Source organism: Mustelus asterias, unplaced genomic scaffold (genome assembly GCF_964213995.1).
Source record: "Mustelus asterias unplaced genomic scaffold, sMusAst1.hap1.1 HAP1_SCAFFOLD_44, whole genome shotgun sequence".
Classification (NCBI taxonomy): domain Eukaryota; kingdom Metazoa; phylum Chordata; class Chondrichthyes; order Carcharhiniformes; family Triakidae; genus Mustelus; species Mustelus asterias.
In genome coordinates, this window is record NW_027590121.1 from 34,068 (window position 1) to 46,074 (window position 12,007).

The 12,007-nt window shown below is 47.5% G+C and overlaps 1 non-coding gene and 2 pseudogenes across 2 annotated transcripts; 2 read left to right on the forward strand and 1 right to left on the reverse strand.

Moving 5' to 3' along the window:
• Window positions 1-275: 275 nt before the first annotated feature.
• On the reverse strand, window positions 276-348 carry trnav-cac (transfer RNA valine (anticodon CAC)). Its single transcript has one exon. It is a non-coding gene; the product is annotated as a tRNA-Val (tRNA).
• Window positions 349-1,641: 1,293 nt separating this feature from the next.
• LOC144483004 (small ribosomal subunit protein uS15 pseudogene) lies at window positions 1,642-2,364 on the forward strand (annotated as a pseudogene).
• Window positions 2,365-2,533: 169 nt separating this feature from the next.
• LOC144483057 (ER membrane protein complex subunit 4-like) lies at window positions 2,534-8,336 on the forward strand (annotated as a pseudogene). Its single transcript, XR_013495975.1, has 5 exons — window positions 2,534-2,639; window positions 3,292-3,404; window positions 3,610-3,763; window positions 7,122-7,282; window positions 8,301-8,336. The product of XR_013495975.1 is annotated as an ER membrane protein complex subunit 4-like (transcript).
• Window positions 8,337-12,007: the final 3,671 nt, after the last annotated feature.

Consider the following 12,007-nt stretch of genomic DNA (forward strand, 5'->3'; position numbering starts at 1 on the left):
TTTCAGATGGTGATTAGCTATGTTCGTCTGCATTTATAAAACCATTAAATTCTGTTATGGACTGAACAAGTTGCTAATATGCGCGCGGTGTCAAAGTACAAACATTTATTTCCTCATTGCGTCTTAAAATACAGCATTTCTGATTTTGCTGAAAGCATTTGTGGCCGAGGTCAGAGCAAAGATAACATGGCTGTAACATCGAGATTCGGATAATGTCCAGCAACAACTGAAACCATGCAAAACTTCCCTCATACGAAATGAATAATTGCAATAAATGTTTCTGCCCGGTTTCGAACCGGGGACCTTTCGCGTGTGAGGCGAACGTGATAATCACGACACTACAGAAACAACTGACAGCATAGCGCCGCCAATTGGCCTGACCACAATGTTCAACTCGACTGTGTTGCTGCAGGTTCTAATGGTTATACTGAGAGCCCATGTCACTCAACACAAGACAAAAACCGTTTCTTTCAACCTGATTTCTCAACTCATCTTGAACTTTAACATTTATAAGTGGTCGTCCGGCAAATATCTAAGGAGCAATGATTTTAAGATGCAGTTGCAGGAAAGAAATGTTTGTATTTTGACACCGTGCATATATTAGCAACTTGTTCAATCCATGGGTTTATAGATGTAGACGAACATAGTTAATCACCATCTGAAACATGTCTAATAGGAGTGTTTGCTCATAAAGACAGACACAAGTGATACTGTAACTGAACTAGAGGAATTCGTGCACATTGCTCAGAAACATCTTTTTAAAATCGGTTTTCATAATAAAGATATCGGGAAAACCATTCACGCTGATGAGGAAATCGAAGCTCAGAACAGATCTATTGGACTTTCTGATAGATGAATGGGATTTAGGCGCCAGGATGTTTCACACCCAGAATAAACTAATTGATCATTCTTAAATCTCTTCCCATTAAAGATATTTGATTTTGTTCATAAACTGACTGTCGTCAATCTCAAATAAGCATAATGGGATGTGCATTAACCAGTGACTCGATCTGTTTTGTTGGTCAAACATATTTGCAATTCAATGCTGCATATGTCAGAGATATTCAATTCAGAATCAGGAGATGCAGAATAAATAAATGTATCGATGTTAAATGTTGAATAATGAAACAAGTACCTAGTAAAATAGATTGAGAATGATGCATTTGCCACAGTGGTTCATTTTCAGTTTTTGTTTCAGATTCCAGCATTCACAGTTTTTTGCTTTTATTTATTCGCTCTGACCTGGCCCTCAAATTTCATTCAGGGCGATCGGAAATACTGGATTTTCATGAGAAGAAAAAGAGGAGCATGTTCTCCAGGAGCACCTGGAGAACGTGCAGACTCCGCACAGACAGTCACCCAAGCCGAGAAACGAACCTGAGTCCCTGGTGCTATAACGGTTGTCCACAGAGAGAATGTGGACAGCCATTAGCAGTCTTTTCCCCTGGTTTCTGTGGCTATGGCTCATTTTTCATTTCCTCACCCTGCAGTATAAATATCTCCCACTTTCTATTTATTTTTGCTTTGACAAAGGGTCATCTGGACTCAATATTGCAAATATCTCTGACATTAAGTGATGTCCATCTTTGTGCGGGGCAAACGTGCTCCATTTGGACAGAAGGTGAAGAGTCGGAGCCTTTTCGACGCCGCCATGGGTCGCATGCACGCTCCTGGCAAGGGCTTGTCCCAGTCAGCTTTACCCTACAGACGCAGTGTGCCCACATGGCTCAAACTAACATCGGATGATGTGAAAGAACAGATTTACAAACTGGCAAAGAAAGGCCTGACCCCATCGCAGATTGGTGTGATCCTTAGGGATTCCCATGGTGTTGCCCAGGTGCGTTTTGTTACTGGGAACAAAATTCTCAGGATCCTGAAGTCTAAGGGACTTGCTCCAGACCTTCCAGAGGATTTGTATCACTTGATCAAGACTGCTGTGGCTGTCCGCAAACACTTGGAGAGGAACAGGAAGGATAAAGATGCCAAATTCCGTTTGATTCTTATTGAAAGCAGAATCCACAGGCTGGCTCGTTATTACAAGTCCAAGAGAGTCCTTCCACCCAACTGGAAGTATGAATCCTCCACAGCTTCAGCACTGGTAGCCTCAGAAGTTTCTTCAATGAAATAAAAGCAACATGCTGAGAATCTGGGGGGAAACAAGAACAAACACTGGAAAAAGTCAGCTGGTGTGGTAGCATCTGTGTAGAGGGTGGAATAGTTAATGTTTTGAGTCAGTTGTCAACAATGTAATTGATTCTCTCTGCACAGATGCTACCGGGCCTGTTGTATTTTTCCAGCACTATTTTATTACAAGTTTCTGTATTGGACCTGAAAAATAAAATACTTCATGTTGTTAAAAAAAAACAGATGTGCTCCAAACAAAGATGACGACGATGTGGGGGCGGGGCTTTGGGCGGTGCACGCAGAACGCTGAGGCTGTTGGGTTTGCACATGCGCATTGCAGTGGGAGTGTTTTGTTGACGGAAGCGCGCGGCTTCTTCTCTTGCTCGGAATCAGATTTGAAAGCGGGGACGGTTAACGGTCGGCGGCGTTGTCATGGCTGCAGGGGCGGGGCTTGTCAACCGCGCGCGCTGGCACAAGTGGACCCTCGAGCTCAACCTGAGCGGCAGCAGCAGCAGGTGCGGAGGCCGCGCGGGAAACCGGGGGCTCGAGTAGGTGGCAAGCCGGGCCAGCCCGCCTCTCCCGAGGGGAGGCCACTGCACACTGACCCGGGGATGTGGCACCAACGCAAAACTTCCCAACCCCGGGTTTTTGACGCCTCTTTTACCCCTCACCGAGCTCCTCAGCACAAAGCAGCCCCTCAAATCCCCCAGAAACCACTCAGACGCCACTTGGCATCTTTTCCCCAGGTCATGACCCTGAGATGTCCTTTTGGTTTCAGCCCCTCCACCTGATCAGGTGCCAACTGCGGTGGTGGTTGGAGGAACGATTGCTCGTTCCCAGGGCCGGGTGCTGAACTGGATCTCTCTCAATGTCCCGCAGTGTTTGTTTTCAAGATACAATTTGGTACATCTGGTGATTTGTCACTTTGTCCCTCAATGGAGGGCAAGTGGATTGGCACCCTGATTATCAATTCACACTAATCCACTTCTGCATCCCTCCATTCCCCTGGCAGTTTGGTACATGCAATGGCAGTGTGTGTCTGAGGTTTGCCCAAGCTTTAGTTCGTGCTGGCACTAGTGCCACCATGTTGGGGTCCTCAACAGAGAGACTCCCTCTTTAAAGAAGGTCTTGAAAGAGTGACCAATTTGTGTTCTCTGTTTCTCATAGGAGCCGTGATCAACAGTGTGGCCAGAGAGACTCCATGTGCCCAGTCGCATATTCAGACAAACAGCTACCCGGACATCTGCATCCAAGAAACAGACCGGATCCTGGTTGAGAAAGTAAGTTGGATTTGAATGTGTCTTTAGTGTGTGGCTGACAACGCCCCTGGTTTGTCCATGGTGGTGAAGTACCTTGGTGAACCACAGCAGCCTGTGTGTTAAAGGGTTAATGGTCATCCTTACTTCCAGGCCTGGGTATAAGATCAGCATATGGCCTCCCCTAACCGGCCCCCTTGACTGATACCCTGCTCACTTTCTGTTTCAGCGCTGCTGGGACATCGCCTTGGGCCCATTGAAACAGCTGCCCATGAATCTGTTCATCATGTAAATGACTGGCAACACCATCTCCATCCTCCCTATCATGATGGTGTGCATGATGGCCTGGAGACCCATACAGGCCTTCATGTCCATGTCAGCAAGTGAGTATTGTATTGAATCTACAGCTCAGAAACAGCTCTGAACCGGCATCACTTGAGCAGCTTAGAATAGAGTGCTGAGAGTTGGGTAATTAAGGGAGTCAGGGAAGGAAGGGAAAGAGGTGCCCTTTTGCTTTCTAATTTTCTCAGCTTTCAGGAAGTGATCTTACACTTCTACAGGAGAAGAAGCTAGATTTTTGGTGAGTATCTGTTGAGTGACTACGGTTTATTTTATGCTTAAGGATTAAAATAGCAACTGGTGGTAAGATTAATAAAATACTTAAAAACTAAAATATTGAAAACAAAAATAAAATATGTAATTGGATAAAATAATTAAAGAGCTTATTCGCACACATTAAAGATGTGTCACAGCTGCAGCATGTGGGAGCTCCTGGCTGTCAGTTTGATCCAGGGCAAACATGTCTGCAGTAAGTGAAGTTCAAGCAGCTCTGGTTCAGAGTTTATGAGCTGGAGGCTGAACTACAGACACTGCAATGCATCAGGGAGGGGGAAAGTTACCTGGATTCTTTGTATCAGGGAGCAGTCACACCTCTTGGCACAGGGTCTGCTGATTTGGTCAGTGGTCAGGAACAGGGGAGTGACTGTGAGAGAGGCAGATAAGGGAACTCACAGACAAGAGCCTTTACCATTGTCCAGTCAGTTTGAGGTATTTTCAGCTTGTTTGGATGAATGGGAGCTCCAGGATGGATGAGCCAATTACCCATGGCACTGTGGTACAGGAAACCATTCTAGTGAGGGGAGCAAAAAGGAATGCAGTGATAATGGGGGACAGTATAGTGAGAGGGATTGGCTCATTCTCTGCAGCAAAGAATGTGAATCCAGGCGGCTGTGGTGTCTGTCTGGGGCCAGTGTTCAGGACATCTGATCAGGGCTGGAGAAGAACTTTCAGTGGGGAGGGGAAGGTTCCATTCGTCGTCATCAATGTAGATACAAACAACAGAGATAAAGAAGGAGGTTTTCAGTGTCAATATGAGGACCTGAGCACTAAATTAAGAAGCAGAACCTCAATGGTTATAATCTCTGAATTATTACCTGAGCCACATGCTAATAGGTATAGGACAGATCAGATCGGAGGGATGAATGCGTGACTGAAAGGCTGCGTTAAAGTTTGTTTATTAGTGTCACAAGTAGGCTTACATTAACACTGCAATGAAGTTACTGCGAGAAGGCCCGAGTCGCCACACTCCAGTACGTGTTCGGGTACACTGAGGGAGGATTTAGCGTGGCCAGTGCACCTAACCAGCACATCTTTCAGACTGGGAGAAAACCGGAGCACCCGGAGAAAACCCACACAGATATAGGGTGAAAGTGCAAACTCTGCAGAGATAGTGACCCAAGGGTGACCATGGTGGCACAGTGGTTAGCACTGCTGCCTCACAGCGCCAGGGACCCAGGTTCAATTCCGGCCTCGAGTGTGTGTGGAGTTTGCATGTTCTCTGTCTATCTGCGTGGATTTCCTCCGGGTCCTCCGGTTTCCTCCCACAGTCCAAAAGATGTGTGGGTTAAATTGATTGGTTATGGTAAGTTGTCCCATAGTGTCAGGGGGACTGACAGAGTAAATACGTGGTGTTACAGGGATAGGGCCTGGGTGGGATTATGGTCGGTGCAGAAGCGATGGGCTGAATGGCCTACTTCAGAACTGTAGGGATTCTAAGCCTGTATAGAACCCAAATCCCTGGTGTTGTGAGGCAGCAGTACTAACCACTGTGCCGCCCTAACTGGTGTGGGAGGTGGGTTCTGGTTGATGGGACACTGACATCAGTACTGGGTAAAGTGGATCTGTACCATTGGGACAGTCTACATCTGAACTGTGCTGGGGCCGGTGTTCTTGCAACCGCATAAGTAGGAAAATAGAGACGGTTTTAAATTAAATAGTGGAAAAGGAATCAAATTTGGGGCAAGGAATGAAATTTATATGAATGACTGGATGAAGGGATGTTTGGCAAATTTGCCGATAACGCACAGATAGGTGGGAAAGTAAGTTGTGAAGAGGACATACAGAGGGTACAGAAAGATAGAAAGGTTAAGTGAGTGGGGAAATATCTCAAATGGAGTAGAATGTGGGCAAATGTGAAATTGTCCATTTCGGCTGGAAGAATGAAAAAGAAGCATTTTGTCTAAATGGTGAGAGATTGCAGAGCTCAGAGATTCAGAGGGATAGAGTCATAGAGGCTTACAGCATGGAAACAGGCCCTTCGGCCCAACTTGTCCATGCCGCCCTTTCTTTTTTAAAACCCCTAAGCTAATCCCAATTGCCCGCGTTTGGCCCATATCCCTCTAAACCCATCGTACCGATGTAACTATCTAAATGCTTTTTAAAAGACAAAATTATACCCGCCTCGACTACTACCTCTGGCAGCTTGTTCCAGACACTCACCACCCTCTGTGTGAAAACATTGCCCCTCTGGACACTTTTGTATCTCTCCCCTCTCACAAACCTATGCCCTCTAGTTTTAGACTCCCCTACCTTTGGGAAAAGATATTGACTATCGAGCTGATCTGTGCCCCTCGTTATTTTATAGACTTCGATAAGATCACGCCTCAGCCTCCTCTGCTCCAGAGAAAAAAGTCCCAGTCTATCCAGCCTCTCCTTATAACTCAATCCATCAAGTCCCAGTAGCATCCTAGTAAATCTTTTCTGCACTCTTTCTAGTTTAATAATATCCTTTCTATAATAGGGTGACCAGAATTGCACACAGTATTCCAAGTGTGGCCTTACCAATGTCTTGTACAACTTAAACAAGACATCCCAACTCCTGTATTCAATGTTCTGACCGATGAAACCAAGCATGCCGAATGCCTTCTTCACCACTCTGTCCACCTGTGACTCCACTTTCAAGGAGCTATGTTCCTGCACCTCTAGATCTCTTTGTTCTGTAACTCTCCCCAACGCCCTACCATTAACTGAGTAAGTCCTGCCCTCGTTCAATCTACCAAAATGCATCACCTCGCATTTGTCTAAATTAAACTCCGTCTGCCATTCGTCAGCCCACTGGCCCAATTGATCAAGATCTGGGTGTCTGAGTGCATAAATCACAAAAGGCTAATATGCAGGTACAGCAAGTAATTAGGAAAACTAATAGAATGTTATCATTCATTGTGAAAGGAATTAAATACAGAACTAGGGAGGTTATGCTTCAGTTGTACAGGTCACTAGTGAGACCACATCTGGATTAGTGTGTGCAGTATTGGTCACCTTATTTAAGGAAGTGTGCAAGTATGCTGGAGACAGTTCAGAGACGGTTTACCAGACTAATACCTAAAATGGATAGGCTAAAATGTTATGAGGAAAGGTTGTCACACGTTCCTGAACTTCCTGCTTTTCCATTCTCGCTCTCAGTCTTTAGGGTCCTGGGGAATTCGAATCAGCACCGACTGCAGCGTCTCATCTACTTCATCGGCAACCTGCTGGGGTTGGCCTTGGCCACCTACAAGTGCCAGGCAATGGGGCTGCTGCCCACACACGCCTCTGACTGGCTGGCATTCATCCAGCCGCCCCAGGTGAGATCCGCACTCTGTATGTGAGGGGGAGCCAGGAAAATAGGAAGAGGAAACCATTCAGGGCTGTGGAGCCTGAGAGGTTGAATAGATTGGGCCCAATTCTTTTTATTCATTCGTGGGACATGGGCATCACTGGCTGGTCAGCATTTATTGTCCATCCCTAGTTGCTCTTGGAGGGCAGTTGAGAGTCAACCACAGGAAATCTGCCGCCCTTACCTGTTCTGGCTGACATGTGACTCCAGAGCCACAGCAATGTGGTTGACTCTCAACAGCCCTCGGGCAACTAGGGATGGGCAATAAATGCTGGCCAGTCAGAGACGCCCATATCCCACAATTGAACAAAAACAAATGAGGGATGGGGGAGGAGTGCAGGGAAAGTGGGGATATCTTTGGGAATTGAGAGATAGGAGGAAGAGTGTGGGGAAAATGGGGATATCTTTGGGAATTGAGGGATGGGGGAAGACTGTGGGTAAAGTGGAGACATCTTTGGGAATTGAAGAATGGGGAGGAGTGCAGTGAAAGTGCGGATATCTATGGGGAGGAGTGTGCGGAAAGTCGAGATATCTTTGGGAATTGAGGGATGGGGAGGAGTGTGCGGAAAGCGGAGATATCTTTGGGAATTATGGGATGAGGGAAGACTGCGGGGAAAGTGGGGATACCTTTGGGAATTGAGGGATGGGAAGGAGTGCGGGGAAAGTGGGGATATCTTTGGGAATTATGGGATGAGGGAAGACCGGGGAAAGTGGAGATATCTTTGGGAATTGAGGGATGGGGAGGAGTGCAGGGAAAGTGGGGATATCTTTGGGAATTGAGGCATGGGGAGGAGTGCTGGGAAAGTGGAGATATCTTTGGGAATTGAGGGATGGGGAGGAGTGTGCAGAAAGTGGGGATATCTTTGGGAATTGAGGGATTGGGAAGACTGCAGGGAAAGTGGAGATGAGGTTGATGATGAATAGTGGAGCAGGCTCGACAGAAGCTATTCCCACTCCGATCCTTCCCACCTTCTCCTTTCACACAGAGAGTGGAGAACACGGGCGGGGGCCTGGTCCTGTGATGGTCCCACTCTCCTGTCGCTCACTGAGACACGGCCCGAGGAGGATCGACACCCGACATAACCTGCTGCCGTCTGGCTAGCCTGGGACCAGGCTTTCTGTAGGTAACATGCCCTCCCATCACTGCCCCCTACACACACAGAGAGACATTGGCCCGTGTACCTGTGACCGATGTGGAATGGCCGGAGATATTGACAGCAGGGACTGTGTATTTTTTCACTGGGGATTCAGTTGTTTGTCATGTTGACCCCTTTTGCTGAGCCTCAGATAAGGGACCTGTTCGGGTTGACGATGGGACTGGAGGTTCCTGGATCAGTCATTCCCAGCTTATCCTGGTGCCTCTCATTCTCTCTCACCCAGGTCAGAAGGTCACAGATTTGTGTAACCTGTCCCTGAGATTCAAGCTGCTGTAACAGGTTCTCTCAGGGGTCCCTCAAACCGTCTCTGAAATTAAGTTCCCTGGCTGTGTGTTGCATCGTGCCTTGTGGGATCTTGCTGTGCAGTCACCATCTCTTCCTACAGAACGGCAGGAGAGAACATCGAAAGGAGGGAATGATTTAGCTCCTGTGCTTGTTCTGGGCTGTTCCAGAGCGCTCTGAATCAACACAGCAGCTCCCTGTTTCCCAAACACAGTCACTGCTGTTCACCTGGGAAACCCGGCAGGCACTGCACACAGCAGATCCCACAAACTGTCGGATAACCACCAAATGTTAGGCTGTTTGAAGGATAAAGATCGGCCCTCGGAAACCAGCGGGAGCTCTCCTTCGCTCCATCCAGTAGTGGTCGTGGGATTTTACTATCCACCTGACACAGCAGCGAGTGAGGAGGGGGGGAGCTTGGTTTCACTTCCTCCGCACTGACAGCTGGAGGCAGGTGATTGACAGTGTAGTGTGTGCAGCTGTCTGTGTGCCCACCTGGGCAGCATGGTGGCACGGTGGTTAGCGCCTCAGCGCCAGGGCCCTGGGTTCGATTCCAGCCTTGGATAAATCATAGAATCCCGACAGTGCAGAAAGAGACCAATCGGCCCACCGAGCCGGCACCAACAACAACCCCACCCAGGCCCTATCTCCATAACCCCACGTATTTACACTGATCATATCCCCAACACTAAGGGGCAATTTAGCACGGCCAATCCACCTAAATCACACGTCTTTGGAGTGTGGGTGGAAACCGGAGCAACTGGAGGAAACCCTCACAGACACGGGGAGAATGCACAAACTTCACACAACCTGAGGCTTGATTTGAACCCAGGTCCCTGGTGCTGTGAGGCAGCAGTGCTCCCCATTGTGCCGCCCCTGTGTCTGTGTGGAGTTGGCACGTTCTCCCCGTGTCTGCATGGGTTTCCTCCGGAGGCTCTGGTTTCCTCCCAAACTTCAATATGTGCTGGTTAGGTGGATTGACCATGCTAAATTACTGCTTTATGTCACAAAACATGTTGATCAGAGTGATTAGTATGGGGTAACGGGAATAGGGCCTGGGTAAGATGCTCTGTCAGAGAGTCAGTGCAGACTCAAAGGGCTGAATGGTCTCTTCTGTACTGTAGGAATTCTATGATTTTGTCTGTGAGCAGGCAAGCTTGTGTCTATGAGTGAGTGTGTGTCTGTGTGGGTGTACACGCATTTCAGTTCATGTGTGTGTGTGTACCTGTGTGCGAGCACATACACGTTTGGTGTGTGCGTGCGTGTGTTCGCTTTATTTAATGATTGTGTTTGAGTTGTTCCTCTTTGTGTGTGTTTGTGGGGGGAGGGGGGTGAGGGGAGGTGGTCACTAATCCTCCCCCTCCCCATTCTGAGACCACACCCGAAGCAGGAGTGAACGGAAGAGGCCGGAGGCGAATCGATAACCTCGAGGTGAGTGAGGAAACAGTCAGTGTGAGTTTGATGCTGCTGTGAAGAATGTGCAATGTCTTTTCACTGATTCTGTAACTGTGGAAATAAAGAGTTTCAGCAAAATGGGATAAAAGCAAATTACTGCAGATACTGGAATCTGAAACCAAAAGAGAAAAGGGTTTGTCAAAGGGTCATCAACGTCAGCTCTTTTCTCTCCTGACAGATGCTGCCAGACCTGCTGAGATTTTCCAGCGTTTTCTCTATTGGTTTCAGCAAAACGGGGCCTCCATGAAATGACAGCAGACAAAACCGAGACTCAGATTTCACTGATTCACCAGCTTAAAACTCTCCTGTTCCACTTTAAACTCTGCAACACTCTCACCTTTTCTCTCCCACAATATTCAGGCTTCAGTAACCCGAGCTGGTGGTTAAATAACCGTTCCCTATTTGCTGACTCATTTCACCATCACTCCTGTTCTTCCAACATAATCCCTGATCCCCACTTCCACTGCTGAAGAACACTAACAGACATCCCTCCCTCCGTGTTCAACTCTTCAATGTTCACCTTTTCAGTTGGGTAGGGTTTCAATTGAGAATCATAGCACATCCCATTTCCATCTCCTCGTGGCGTCTGGGCCAGATCAGGTGAATTTTCCACTAAAAGGTCTGTTTAATCCTTCTCCCCAAAGGCCAGCATCTACAAGGCACAACTCTTGTGTCCAATTGAATAAGCTCCAATTTTCTGACTTACTGCAGCTCCAACAACTCAAGAAGCTCAACACCATCCAAGACAAAGCAGCTTGATTGGCAATCCTCCTACAAACATCTACTCCCTCCAACACTGACTCACATGGCAGCTGTGTGTACCACCTACAAGATGCACTGCAAGCACTCACCAAGGCTTCTTTGACAGCAGCTTGCAAACCCGCAATCTCCAGCACCTTGGAGAAGGGCAGCAAATGCCTGGGAACATCATCACCTGCACGTTCCCCTCCAAGTCACTCCCCATCTATACTCAGAGATTGATTACAATGTGAAATTCACTGCCACAGGAACTAGCTGGACAACTCATAGTTTAAAAAGGAAATGTGATGAGTACATGAGGGAAAGGAGATTAGAAAGATGAGCTGAAAGGCTGAAATGAGGGAGATGGAATGGGAGGTGTCTTGTGTGAAATATAAACCCCAGCACAGACTAGTTAAAACGAACAATGTCTTTCTGGTCTGGATATTCATAGAATCCCTACAGTGTAGAAGGAGGCCATTTGGCCCATTGAGTCTGCACCCACCACAATCCCACCCAGGCCCTCTCCCCATAACCTCGTGCATTTACCCTAGCTAGCCCCCCTGACACTCAGGGCAATTTAGCATGGCCAATCCACCTAACCCACACATCTTTGGACTGTGGAAGGAAACCGGAGCAAACCCATGCAGACACGGGGAGAATGTGCAAACTCCACACAGACAGTGACCCAAGCCGGGATTCGAACCCGGGACCCTGGCATTGTGAGTCAGCAGTGCTAACCACTGTGTCACCGTGTCGCCCAAGAATGAGAGAATTCTCTGTGATTCAATGTAATCTCTGACCGGTTCTTGATCAGTAAGTTCCACCATTTGCACTGCACCGGTCAGAGTATAACCTGATGCTGAGTAATCACACTGAGATTCTGTCATGTGTAAAATTACAAATTGCAACATTGTCATTGAAATTGGTGCACAGAAATTTTCATCAATCAGATCCACTCTCAAAAATGTTCTCCCAAACAACGCACTCTCTCAGATCTTTTCAGCAAGGATCCACTTCCAGGATTTCAATCTCTCCTTTCACTATTCTTCTGCCTCAGA